The following is a 13,792-nucleotide window of genomic DNA, read 5'->3' as shown; positions in this document are numbered from 1 at the left end:
TATTTTACTGAAAAGATGCATAGAATAAACTCCTTACTTTAAATGAAACAACAGGAAATCCAAATAGTCCCTCTAAAATGAATTCATATATATGTTATATATATATATATATATATATATATATATATGCTAATTATGGCTTATACATTTGAATAAAGTAAATGCTGATAGCATTTTGGTTGAAAAAAATTTTTTTTTCTAATGGACACCTAAGACAAAAAATATCTTTAAAATGCAATACTCAGTTCCATCTAGAAGATGAGGTAGCAGAGAGTGACACAGCACAATGGAGACCTAAATTTTAGATGATTTTATATATAAATCACTTTCCTTAAATCTATCAGGAAGTCTAAATATACCACTAAATTTAAGCTTCCGATGACACAGATCCTGCAACTGGCACGGAGGTTACCAAACCACTTCACTCAGGAACATACAAATGACAGGGATTCTTTTATTTGCTCCTGAAGAGCAAAGCTTATACTGCTAGATCCTCTAAGCAAAAGAAATGCTTAGAGAAGGAAGAAAGCTTAGAGTTTTTGTTTTTTTTTTTTTTTCCTTTCCCCCACCCTGGGTACATGTGCAAATCCCCTGGGGAGTTTTTAAAATGCTGGATCCTGGGGCATCACCTCTATCAATTTGAATCTAAATGCTTTGGTGTTGGGAGCCATTCTGGAACTACTGCCAGATGACAAAGTCACGGCACCAATCAAGAAGAAACTGCAAAGTGGTTTCTCTCCAGGATTGGAACCTTCACTCCTTCCTGTTTCTATGCTTCTGTTGTGGCTAGCTGTGTTTCTTTCTTTCTGTTGGGAGCTGTTCTGGATCTACTGCCAGATGACAAAGTCATGGCACCACTCAAGAAGAAACTGCAAAGTGGTTTCTCTCCAGGATCGAACCTTCCCTCCTTCCTGTTTCTATGCTTTTGTTGTGGCTAACTCTGTTTCATTCTTTGATGGCTGGAGTTGTAGGGGCTTCCATGATGAGGTCATGAGAGTCCAGGAAAAAGAAAAATGATCCCTTGCTCCAGAGAAACACTTTGAAAATGATTAAACCTATTGAGGCCCCTGGCTGGTGGGTCCCTAACACTCAGCCAGGGAATAAGGCCATGATCATTTGGAAAACAAGCCCTAAGCCTATTGTGACCTGGCCTCATGAAGAGATTGTTATTGATGACTAGAAAACTTGGGTCATGTATCAGGGAAAATTACAGAAACTAAGCCAATTGCCTTTTCCCCTCAGAATCTAAGCATAAACAGAAAAGAAATATACGAACTGTATTGTAAATATTTTCTAGGTAAACTGCAAAAGACTTGTCCCTGCCAGAAATAGCCTTGTGTTATGTGGGTAGATGGTAAACAAACCACCACTGACAATGGCTGTACTATGAGAAACTTTTGCCCTTAGACACTTCTATAATACTTATTCACTGAAGCAAGACACTGTACTCACTGTAGTAGCAGGCTGTACAGAATAAGTAGATGGAATAATATGATTCATAGACTATGTTTTAGTAGAATAAAAATAGGTTTCGGGGTAAACATGTAACCAAAATGTGACAATAGACTAGGAAAAAACTGTTAACACATCTTAGAATCAGGGGATGTTGATCTGAATGGAAAAATATTGTAAGAATCATTACATAGAAGAACAAGTGCTATATAAATAGAGACTAAAGCAATAAAGATTATGGTCCTTGGGCCAATGGTCCTTGGACCAACGGTCTTTGGGCCATCAAAAACTCTCTGTCTCCTTTCTTTTCCTTTCGCCGACGCCGTTCATCCCTTGGGGACCCCTGGACCAGCTGGAGCGGGACTCTGGCACTTTGACATAGAATCCAGCATTTTTTTTTTTTTTTTCAAGTGTCCCAGGTAAGTAAGTTCTTAAGAATTACAGATTCCTGGACTCTATTCCTGAGTGTTTCCAATTCAGTTGATTTGAAATGACTTCTAGGAATCTTGGTTCTTAAAAGTGTCCTGAGAGCTTTTGTGCTTGGACAGGTTTTAAAAACCACTGATCTAATGCAAAACTGCAGAAACTGGAGTTAGTTGGTTCCAAAATCATAAAGCTAGTACCAATACACAGGGGTGTATAATGTACTGAGGATCCTTCTGCTGTGGGACAAAGGTTGGCCTAGGGTCCCTGAAGGCCTCATGATTTCCTGGTTTTCTGGGTTACCCAGAAAGTAATGTTCATAACACTATGAAGTGTGAGTAAACCTCCCCTTCTTGAACCCTCAGCTCTAAAAAGGTAGACTTCTCCATTCCCACATAAGGGAAGACAAGTCTGTCTCCCCCTTGAAAAGCATGCCCACAGTAAATAGCCATATAAACAGTCATTAAAGTATATTTCAGTGATTGACTTTAAATAAAGTGTGGGCATCTCACTGTACTCATTGTATCAACTGAGAACGATATAGTGGGCTGTCAGGAAAGCTGTCATCTCAAAAGCTAAGTGCAACAAAAGAGATTTTACATTGAGAGTTTTGTCAGTGACACCAGACAGAGGGGAATCCTCTGATGAATTCTGTTGAAAGGTGAAACAGAACTTAACATTATAAACTCAATAGGACAAAATAGTAAAACTACAACATAAGCACACCATTGGCCCATAGTCTTACTTGGAAGTAAACGCGATCTAACTTCATAAATATCACAGTGGGGTAACCATCAAAAATGTTATAAATACATAAATATTGTGTAATAATATAGGCAAAGAGAAAAATAAGATTTTACACATGCATACTTTGTGTTTATTCATTAGAAATAACAGAGACTTCCCTGGTGGTCCAGTAGCTAAGGATCTGCACTCCCAATGCATGGGGTCCAGTTTCGATCCCCGGTCAGGGAACTAGATCCCACGTGCTGTAACTGAGATCTGGCAGAGCCCAGCCAAAGAAAAAATTCACAAAACTACAGTATAACAGAAATACAAGGGTCTTCAGAGATTCAACTACTCATCAACCCAAAAGATCAAATGACAACTATGGTGAAGTTTAAGATTTTCAATGAGTATTATCCGACCCAGCTAGACTAAGGGTTAGGGTGTTGAATGACCTAACTACATTAATTCATTAACTAATAGCTACATAAACATGGGAAAGTGGAAGAGCAGAAGATGGCGGAGGAATAGGACGGGGAGACCACTCTCTCCTCCACAAATTTATCGAAAGAACATCTGAACGCTGACCAAACTTCACAAAACTACTTCTGAAGGCTGGCTGAGGACTTCAGGCTTTCACAAAAACTGCGCATTATCTTCAAAAGAGGTAGGAGAAATTATAAAAGAGAAAAAGAGACAAAAGAGTTAGGGACGGAGACCCGTCCCGGGGAGGGAGTCGTAAAAGAGGAGGAATTTCCAAGCACCAGGAAACCCTCTCACCGGCGGGTGTGGGGGAGGATTTTTTATCTCGGAGGGCAACGTAACTGGGAGGAAAAAATAAATAAAATCCACAGATTACGTGCCTAAAGCAACTCCCAGCAAAGAACCCCAGACGCTCGCATCATCCGCCACCAGCAAGTGGGGGCTGAACGGAGAGGAGCGGGCGGCATTGCCTAGGGTAAGGACCGGGCCCGAGTGCCCCGAGGACAATCTGAGGGAGCTAACGTGAGAGAGTAACCTAAACTGTGGGACAGCGAGAGAGAGAGAACTATCCCGCGAAAAGCCCAACTCTAAGGCACTGCCGGCCCGCTCACAGAACAAAGGACTGAGCGATACCAGAGGAGAGCTAGCCGGCTGCGGACCGCGCCATCCCCCGCCGGACACAGCGGGCAGGCGGGGCCCGCCAGAGCCGGAAAGGGGCAAACTCGGCTCCAGAGAGGGCACCCCCTACCAAACTGCAAACAGGCTCCCAGTTTTTAAGCAAAGACTGCCTGAGATCCCGGAGGGTCGACAGCAGCCGGGAGGGTCGCAGCCAGAGACCAGCTCCCCAGAACCGACACAAAGCACACCGGAGCCGGGCGCGCCCGTAAACCGAGGCGGGGACCAGGGAGGTGATAAGCCGCACCGCCCCAACAGGGGACAGCGCCCTCGCCAAACTCCTGGCCGCCTGGGCAGCTCCGACCGGGAACGGCACAAGCCGCGGGCGAAACCGAGTCTGCGCCTTTGTGGAGTAACCGGGAGCCTGAACCTGAGCGGCTTAGACCTGGGAAGTGCACGCAGCTCAGGGCCCGCTCCCCGGCCGAGTAACCTGAAGCCTGAGCAGGGTAGACGGGGAAAGCACACACGCCGTGAGCGGGGGCGAACCCAGTGCGGCCGAGACACTGCGAGCTTACCACACACACGCCAGAATTGCAGTGTTCCTTCCTCCCCACAGCACGATTGAACAAGCGAACCTAAAGAGATCACCTCCACCGCTTTGTTGCAGGGCGGAAATTAGATACTGAAGAGATCTCCAAACAGAAGCCAAATAAACAGAGGGAAGTGCTTTGGAAGGGACAGGCCAACAGATTAAGATCCCTGTAGTTAATACCGACTGCATTAAAAAGGACCTACAGATCTTGAAAAGTATAAGCAGGAATAAGGATCTATCTAAAACTGAGCAGATCCCACACTGCTCACAACAGCTCCAGAGAAAGTCCGGGATATATATATTTTTTACTATTATTATTATTTTTTTTTTTTTAATTTTTTTTAATTTTTTTTTTTTTAATTAAAAAAATTTTTTTTTCTCTTCTTTCCTTTTTCTTCAAGTCCTCTATTACACCTTTAACTTTCATTTTCATAACCCACTATTAACTTGCAAAAAAAAAAAAAACCCCTATTTTTGAAGCAAACTACATACATATATCTTATACCTTTTGTGTTTTCTTTTTTTTTTTAATGTTTTTTTCCTGTTCTACATTTTTTTACTGTTTTTTTTTTTTTTACTGTTTTACTGTTTTTTTTTCTTTTTACACTGTTCCTTTTTTTCTTTTTTTTTTTTTTTTTAGATTGTAAGTTTTATAAGAGTCTAACCTCTACTCTAGATTTTTAATCTGTGTTTTACATATTTGATATCAACTTTGTACATTTAAGAACCCAATCTTTAGGACCCATTTTTACTCAGGAGTGTGATCACTGGCCTGATCACTCTCTCCCCCTATTGATGCTCTTTCTTCTCCCCCAGGGAACCTCTATCTCCCACCCTCCTCCTTCTCTTCTCAACCCAATTCTGTGAATCTCTGAGGGTGTTCTGGGTACCGGAGAACACTTCAGGAACAGGATACTGCCCAGATCTCTCTCTCCCCTCTTAATTCCTCCCTTTCTACTCATGCTCACCTCTGTTACCTTCCTCCCCCCTCTCTATGTATCTCTGTGAATCACTCTGAGGGTTCCAAACTGTGGAAAGCACAGAGGGAAGTGCTTACTGGCTAGATTGCTCTCTCCACATTTGAATTCCCCTCTTCCCCTCCTGCTCACCTCAACCCACCCCCCCCACCTCATCTCTCCATGTAACTCAGTGAACCTTTCTGGGTATCCCTCACTGTGGAGAATCTTTTCACCATTAACCTAAAAGTTTTATTATTGAGGCTGTATGGAAGGAGAAGTCTTGAGGCTACTGCAAGAATAAGACTGAAAGCCAGGGGAAACATTAATTAATAAGAGACCATCCAATAGCCTCCATAAATTCACTGAAACCAAGCTCCACCCAAGAGATAATAAGTTCCAGAGCAAGACATACCACGCAAATTCTCCAGCAACGCAGGAACATAGACCTGAGCATCAATATACAGGCTGCCCAGAGGCACACCAAATCCATAGACATCTCAAAAATTAATACTGGTCACTCCATTACACTCAAGAGAGCAGAAATCCAGCTCCACCCACCAGAACACCGACACAAGCTCCTCCAACCAGGAAACCTTGACAAGCCACCTGTCCAACCCCAACCGCAGTGAGGAACCTCCACAACAAAGAGGAACTTCATACTACCAGAATACAGAAGGGCCACGCCTAACACAGCAATCTAAACAAGATGAAAAGGCAGAGAAATACTCAGCAAGTAAAGGAAAATGAGAAATGCCCACAAAGCCAAACAAAAGAGGAGGAGATAGGGAATCTATCCGAAAAAGAATTTAGAATAAGGATAATAAAAATGATCCAAAATCTTGAAAGCAAAATGGAGTTACAGATAAATAGCCTGGAGACAAAGATTGAGAAGATGCAAGAAATGTTTATCAAGGACTTAGAAGAAATAAAAAGGAATCAATATAGAATGAATAATGAAATAAAGGAGATAAAAGACACTCTGGAGGGAACCAACAGTAGAATAACGGAGGCAGAAGATAGGATAAGTGAGGTAGAAGATAGAATGATGGAAATAAACGAAGCAGAGAGGAAAAAAGAAAAAAGAATCAAAAGAAATGAGGAAAACCTCCGGGACCTCTGGGACAATATGAAACGCCCCAACATTCGAATCATAGGAGTCCCAGAAGAAGAAGATAAAAGGAAAGGCCATGAAAAAATACTCGAGGAGATAATAGTTGAGAATTTCCCTAAATTGAGGAAAGAAATAGTCACAGAAGTCCAAGAAACCCAGAGAGTTCCAAACAGGATAAACCCAAGGCGAAACACCCCAAGACACATATTAATCAAATTAACAAAGATCAAACACAAAGAACAAATATTAAAAGCAGCAAGGGAAAAACAACAAATAACACACAAGGGGATCCCCATAAGGATAACAGCTGATCTTTCAATAGAAACCCTTCAGGCTAGAAGGGAATGGCAGGACATACTTAAAGTAATGAAAGAGAATAATCTACAACCCAGATTACTGTACCCAGCAAGGATCTCATTCAGATATGAAGGAGAATTCAAAAGCTTTACAGACAAGCAAGAGCTGAGGGAATTCAGCACCACCAAACCAGCTCTCCAGCAAATGCTAAAGGATCTTCTCTAAACAGGAAACACAGAAAGGATGTTTCAACACGAACTCAAAACAACAAAGTAAATGGCAACGGGATCATACTTATCAATAATTACCTTAAATGTAAATGGGTTGAATGCCCCAACCAAAAGGCAAAGGGTTGCTGAATGGATACAAAAACAAGACCCCTATATATGCTGTCTACAAGAGACCCACCTCAAAACTAGGGACACACACAGGCTGAAAGTGAAAGGATGGAAAAACATATTCCATGCAAACGGAGACCAAAAGAAAGCAGGAGTCGCAATACTCATTTCAGATAAAATAGACTTTAAAATAAAGGATGTGAAAAGGGACAAAGAAGGACACTACATAAAGATCAAAGGATCAATTCAAGAAGAAGACGTAACAATCATAAATATATATGCACCCAACATAGGAGCACCACAATATATAAGGCAAATACTAACAAGTATGAAAGGGGAAATTAACAATAACACAATAATAGTGGGAGACTTTAATACTCCACTCACGCATATGGATAGATCAACTAAACAGAAAATTAACAAGGAAACACAAACTTTAAATGATACAATAGACAAGTTAGATTTAATTGATATTTACAGGAGTTTCCACCCCAAAACAATCAATTTTACCTTTTTCTCAAGTGCACATGGAACTTTCTCCAGGATAGATCACATCCTGGGCCATAAATCTAGCCTTGGTAAATTCAAAAAAATTGAAATCATCCCAGCCATCTTCTCTGACCACAATGCAGTAAGATTAGACCTCAATTACAGGAAAAAAACTATTAAAAGTTCCAACATATGGAGGCTAAACAACACGCTTCTGAATAACCAACAAATCACAGAAGAAATCAAAAAAGAAATAAAATTATGCATAGAAACGAATGAAAATGAAAACACAACAACCCAAAACCTATGGGACACTGTAAAAGCAATACTAAGGGGAAGGTTCATAGCAATACAGGCGTACCTCAAGAAACAAGAAAAAAATCAAATAAATCAACTAACTCTACACCTAAAGCAACTAGAGAAGGAAGAAATGAAAAACCCCAGGGTCAGTAGAAGGAAAGAAATCTTAAAAATTAGGGCAGAAATAAATGCAAAAGAAACAAAAGAGACCATAGCAAAAATCAACAAAACTAAAAGCTGGTTTTTCGAGAAGATAAACAAAATTGATAAGCCATTAGCCAGACTCATCAAGAAACAAAGGGAGAAGAATCAGATCAACAAAATTAGAAATGAAAATGGAGAGATCACAACAGATTCCACAGAAATACAAAGGATCATAAGAGACTACTACCAACAGCTATATGCCAATAAAATGGACAACTTGGAAGAAATGGACAAATTCTTAGAAAAGTATAACTTTCCAAAACTGAACCAGGAAGAAATAGAAGATCTTAACAGACCCATCACAAGCACGGAAATCGAAACTGTAATCAGAAATCTTCCAGCAAACAAAAGCCCAGGACCAGACGGCTTCACAGCGGAATTCTACCAAAAATTTAGAGAAGAGCTAACACCTATCCTACTCAAACTCTTCCAGAAAATTGCAGAAGATGGTAAACTTCCAAACTCATTCTATGAGGCCACCATCACCCTAATTCCAAAACTAGACAAAGATGTCACAAAAAAGGAAAACTACAGGCCAATATCACTGATGAACATAGATGCAAAAATCCTTAATAAAATTCTAGCAAACAGAATCCAACATCATATTAAAAAGATCATACATCATGACCAAGTGGGCTTTATCCCAGGAATGCAAGGTTTTTTTAACATCCGCAAATCAATCAATGTAATACACCACATTAACAAATTGAAAGAAAAAAACCATATGGTTATCTCAATAGATGCAGAAAAAGCCTTTGACAAAATTCAGCATCCATTTATGATTAAAACCCTCCAGAAAGCAGGAATAGAAGGAACATATCTCAACATAATAAAAGCTATATATGACAAACCCACAGCAAACATTATCCTCAATGGTGAAAAATTGAAAGCATTTCCCCTAAAGTCAGGAACAAGGCAAGGATGCCCACTTTCACCACTACTATTCAACATAGTTTTGGAAGTTTTGGCCACAGCAATCAGAGCTGAAAAAGAAATAAAAGGAATACAGATAGGAAAAGAAGAAGTAAAACTCTCACTGTTTGCAGATGATATGATCCTCTACATAGAAAACCCTAAAGACTCTACTAGAAAATTACTAGAGTTGATCAATGAATATAGTAAAGTTGCAGGATATAAAATTAACACACAGAAATCCCTTGCATTCCTATACTCCAATAATGAGAAAACAGAAAGAGAAATTAAGGAAACAATACCATTCACCATTGCATCAAAAAGAATAAAATACTTAGGAATATATCTACCTAAAGAAACAAAAGACTTATATATAGAAAACTATAAAACACTGATGAAAGAAATCAAAGAGGACACAAACAGATGGAGAAATATACCGTGTTCATGGATTGGAAGAATTAATATAGTGAAAATGAGTATTCTACCCAAAGCAATCTACAGATTCAATGCAATCCCTATCAAGCTACCAATGGTATTTTTCACAGAACTAGAACAAATCATCTCACAATTTGTATGGAAATATAAGAAACCTCGAATAGCCAAAGCAATCTTGAGGAAGAAGAATGGAACTGGAGGAATCAACCTGCCTGACTTCAGGCTCTACTACAAAGCCACAGTCATCAAGACAGTATGGTACTGGCACAAAGATAGAAATATAGATCAATGGAACAAAATAGAAAGCCCAGAGATAAACCCACGCACATATGGACACCTTATCTTCGACAAAGGAGGCAAGAATATACAATGGAGAAAAGACAATCTCTTTAACAAGTGGTGCTGGGAAAACTGGTCAACCACTTGTAAAAGAATGAAACCAGAACACTTCCTAACACCGTACACAAAAATAAACTCAAAATGGATTAAAGATCTAAACGTAAGACCAGAAACAATAAAACTCCTAGAGGAAAACATAGGCAAAACACTCTCCGACATAAATCACAGCAGGATCCTCCATGACCCACCTCCCAGAATATTGGAAATAAAAGCAAAAATAAACAAATGGGACCTAATTAAAATTAAAAGCTTTTGCACAACAAAGGAAACTATAAACAAGGTGAAAAGACAGCCTTCAGAATGGGAGAAAATAATAGCAAATGAAGCAACAGACAAACAATTAATATCAAAAATATACAAGCAACTTCTGCAGCTGAATTCCCGAAAAATAAACGACCCAATCAAAAAATGGGCCAAAGAACTAAACAGACATTTCTCCAAAGAAGACATACAGATGGCTAACAAACACATGAAAAGATGCTCAACATCACTCATTATTAGAGAAATGCAAATCAAAACCACAATGAGGTATCATTTCACACCAGTCAGAATGGCTGCTATCCAAAAGTCTACAAGCAATAAATGCTGGAGAGGGTGTGGAGAAAAGGGAACCCTCTTACACTGTTGGTGGGAATGCAAACTAGTACAGCCACTATGGAGAAGAGTGTGGAGATTCCTTAAAAAACTGGGACTAGAACTGCCATATGACCCAGCAATCCCACTGCTGGGCATATACACCGAGGAAACCAGAATTGAAAGAGACGCGTGTACCCCAATGTTCATCGCAGCACTGTTTACAATAGCCAGGACATGGAAGCAACCTAGATGTCCATCAGCAGATGAATGGATAAGGAAGCTGTGGTACATATACACAATGGAATATTACTCAGCCATTAAAAAAAATACATTTGAACCAGTTCTACTGAGATGGATGAAACTGGAGCCCATTATACAGAGTGAAGTAAGCCAGAAAGAAAAACAACAATACAGTATACTAATGCATATATATGGAATCTGAAAGATGGTAACGATAACCCTATATGCGAGACAGAATAAGAGACACAGATGCATGGAACAATTTTATGGACTCTGAGGGAGAAGGTGAGGGTGGGACGTTCTGGGAGAATGGCATTGAGACATGTGTATTGTCATATGTGAAACAGAGCACCATTCCATGTTCGATGCATGTGACAAGGGCTCAGGGCCGGGGCAATGCGATGATCCAGAAGGATGAGAGGGGGAGGGAGGTGGGTGGGGGGTTCGGGAAGGGGAACACATGTAAACCCATGGCTGATTCTTGTCAATGTATGGCAAAAACTATTACAATACAATATTGTAAAGTAATTAGCCCCCAACTAAAATAAATAAATTTATAAAAAAAAAAAAAAAAAAAAAAACATGGGAAAGTCACAAATTTTTCAGGTCTCCATTTCCTCATCTATGACATGAGTGAACTGAACTTGATCTCAGAAATTCTTGGGTTCAGTTATGTAAATGTGTATCACTCTATTTTAGTAATTTATTAAGCAAAAATGACAATCTGCCTGCCAATGCAGGAGACACAAGAGATGCAGGTTCAATTCCAGGGCCAGAAAGATCCCGTGGAGAAGAAAATACACCCACTCCAGTATTCTTGCCTGGAAAATTTCATGGGAAGACTTTAGTCTGGCAGGCTAAAGGCCACAGGGTAGAAAAAGAGTCAGACATGACTGAGCATACATGTACACGCACAAAGATGACACCATCTTTAGATGCATTGACCCACTCAGCAGGTGGCCTACAGAAACCTGACATCCTGGAGGAACTCCCCAACTATCAGGAAATGTTTCTGGTGTCCTGAAAGAGAAAGAAAAACCACAAGATAGAATTTAGACTATTAGATGACTCAGGGAAAAGACAGAAGAACTTAAGTCTTTCTGACTAACATGCTTATAAGTGGGGTTTTAATCATGACCACATAATATGCTGACAGTGTGCTTCATGAAGGAAGCAGATATGAAAAAAATACTTAGGGGACCAATCATCACTGTTTCCATTCATCTGGCATGACAGAGGAAACCGCTGTTAAGGAGAGCTTCATTCAGCACAATCAGTGATAATACTGTCTTTAAAATGGAAATCAGAACCTAGAGTAACAGCATCCTTTTAGGTTAACTGCATCTCTCAGAAGATGGTTTGCGCATGTCGCATCTTCAGCACAAGTTAAATATTTTGTTTTATCAAGAAACCTACTGGGAGAAACATCGCATCTTCAGAGATTCTATTGATGACAGTATTGTGGCTACACACTATATCAAACTGAAGCACCACAGGACGACATACCACACAATGTGTGCTGCTCAGCATAGTTTGTTTTTAAATCTTCATTTATTTGCAGCTATTGTGACTCTCTGGAAAAACTACAGATGGTCTCAAATATCTTCTTATTCTTTGGTGGTTTTCTGAATGAACAGTGCCTCTAATCCTTTTGCTTAACACGAACAAAAGAAATCTTTTCGGTTATGATTAAGTAATGGTGCGAAATTCTTATGAGTACATTAATGCATTTAAGTATACAGTCAAAACTTAATTTATTGGTCATAATTCTATTTAGAGAATAAAATAGGACACTTAGTGTTCAATGAGAAACAACAGGTTTCAACTTGTGAATAATTGAAATAAATCCCAATTTGATTTTACTTACTGCATTCCTTCCCAGTGGGCTTAATTTAACCACCTCTATGTTTTTAAAGTTTCTCCTGTATGCCTTTTTCATTGAGAAGGTAAAATCTATATCTTAAAGTATTCCTTCATAGAGTCTATGCATAACAGAACACAAAGGAAAATCATAAACTCAATTCAACAACTGAATGCATCTGCAGGTTTCTTAGCATACAACAGCGTTGTCAACAAATTCTAATTCATTAGGGTATTTTGTTGCTGTTGTTCCTCCTCCTCCACAGATTTCTGAGTGAACTGTTAAGTTCAAATCTTCTGTAAAAATGGTATAGCTACTCTTTAGTATTTAAAAAAAAAATCACGTCTTGGTAAAAAGACTTAAGAATAAGTTCAAAAACACCACTACTGGATATTAAGTCTGTTGTATTAGTCTTGCTTGGGGGCACAGAATCTGTTGGTGATCAAATATTTAAAAAAAAAAAAAAAACCTATGGGTTGCTCTGCATTATTTTTGTGGCTCACATGACAAATTCTATTTCTGAAGTATAAATCCACCGTTTATTTTCATTGATGAATTACATTTCATTCAAGAGTTAGGTTTCTTGCAATAAATACTAACATAATGTGGGAAGAGCTTATAATTTTCCAACTGACTGGGAAGCCTTGACATCCAAATGCTGCACTGAAATTGTAGAATAACTCATTAGGAAATATGAAATAGCAGTGTCGAGATTTACAACAAATACATTGGTGGTGTTCTAAAAATTAATATTAAGCTGCTATGCTTGGCTTAATTAGTTTTCTTCTTCATTTACAAGGCATATCTGTCTGGTTTTATGAACTTGGTCTCCAGTCCCCTCTCCTACAAACATGTTTAATTAAAATTTAACAGCTGTGTACGCTTTGGAAACAGAATAATGATTTTTCTTCTTTGAAATACTTAATCCTTTCCTAAAATATAACCCTCTTGAATATATACTTAAAAAGCAATGGATGTAGAATCATCTACCAAGAGAAAAACACTGACAGCCTAGGGTATAAGCACCATGTATTCAGTCAGTAGACAAGAGAGTAATTCCCAAGCCAGAAAATGCAAGGCCTACAGCAGATCTCTTTCTTTAAAAATGAAATGAGAGCTACACAAAACAACAAAGAAGAGAAAATTAAATAAATAAACAGAAGATAAAAAAATACTATAAAATAGAATATTTAATGGGTTTTGCAAAATTTCTGCAATGTGTATTGTATGACTCTACACATCCAACTGGTACCCCACTCCAGTACTCTTGCCTGGAAAATCCCATGGACGGAGGAGCCTGGTAGGCTATAGTCCATGGGGTCGCAAAGAGTCGGACACGACTGAGCGACTTCACTTTCACTTTTCACTTTCGTACATTGG

General features: G+C 39.2%; 1 protein-coding gene and 1 long non-coding RNA gene across 12 annotated transcripts in view; one reads left to right on the top strand and one right to left on the bottom strand.

Moving 5' to 3' along the window:
- IMMP2L (inner mitochondrial membrane peptidase subunit 2) overlaps positions 1-13,792 on the bottom strand; it is a 917,103-nt gene that overhangs the window by 269,414 nt on the left and 633,897 nt on the right. The gene's annotated exons all lie outside the window — the stretch shown is intronic.
- On the top strand, positions 536-12,964 carry LOC145524600 (uncharacterized). The gene is made up of 3 exons (XR_014067702.1): positions 536-727; positions 878-3,102; positions 11,143-12,964. It is a non-coding gene; the product is annotated as an uncharacterized LOC145524600 (long non-coding RNA).

Source organism: Giraffa tippelskirchi, chromosome 10, assembly GCF_054371585.1.
Source record: "Giraffa tippelskirchi isolate mGirTip1 chromosome 10, T2T-mGirTip1v1.2.pri, whole genome shotgun sequence".
Taxonomy (NCBI): Eukaryota; Metazoa; Chordata; class Mammalia; order Artiodactyla; family Giraffidae; genus Giraffa; species Giraffa tippelskirchi.
The sequence above is the reverse complement of the archived record's forward strand: the minus strand, read 5'-3'. Positions and strand labels throughout refer to the sequence as shown.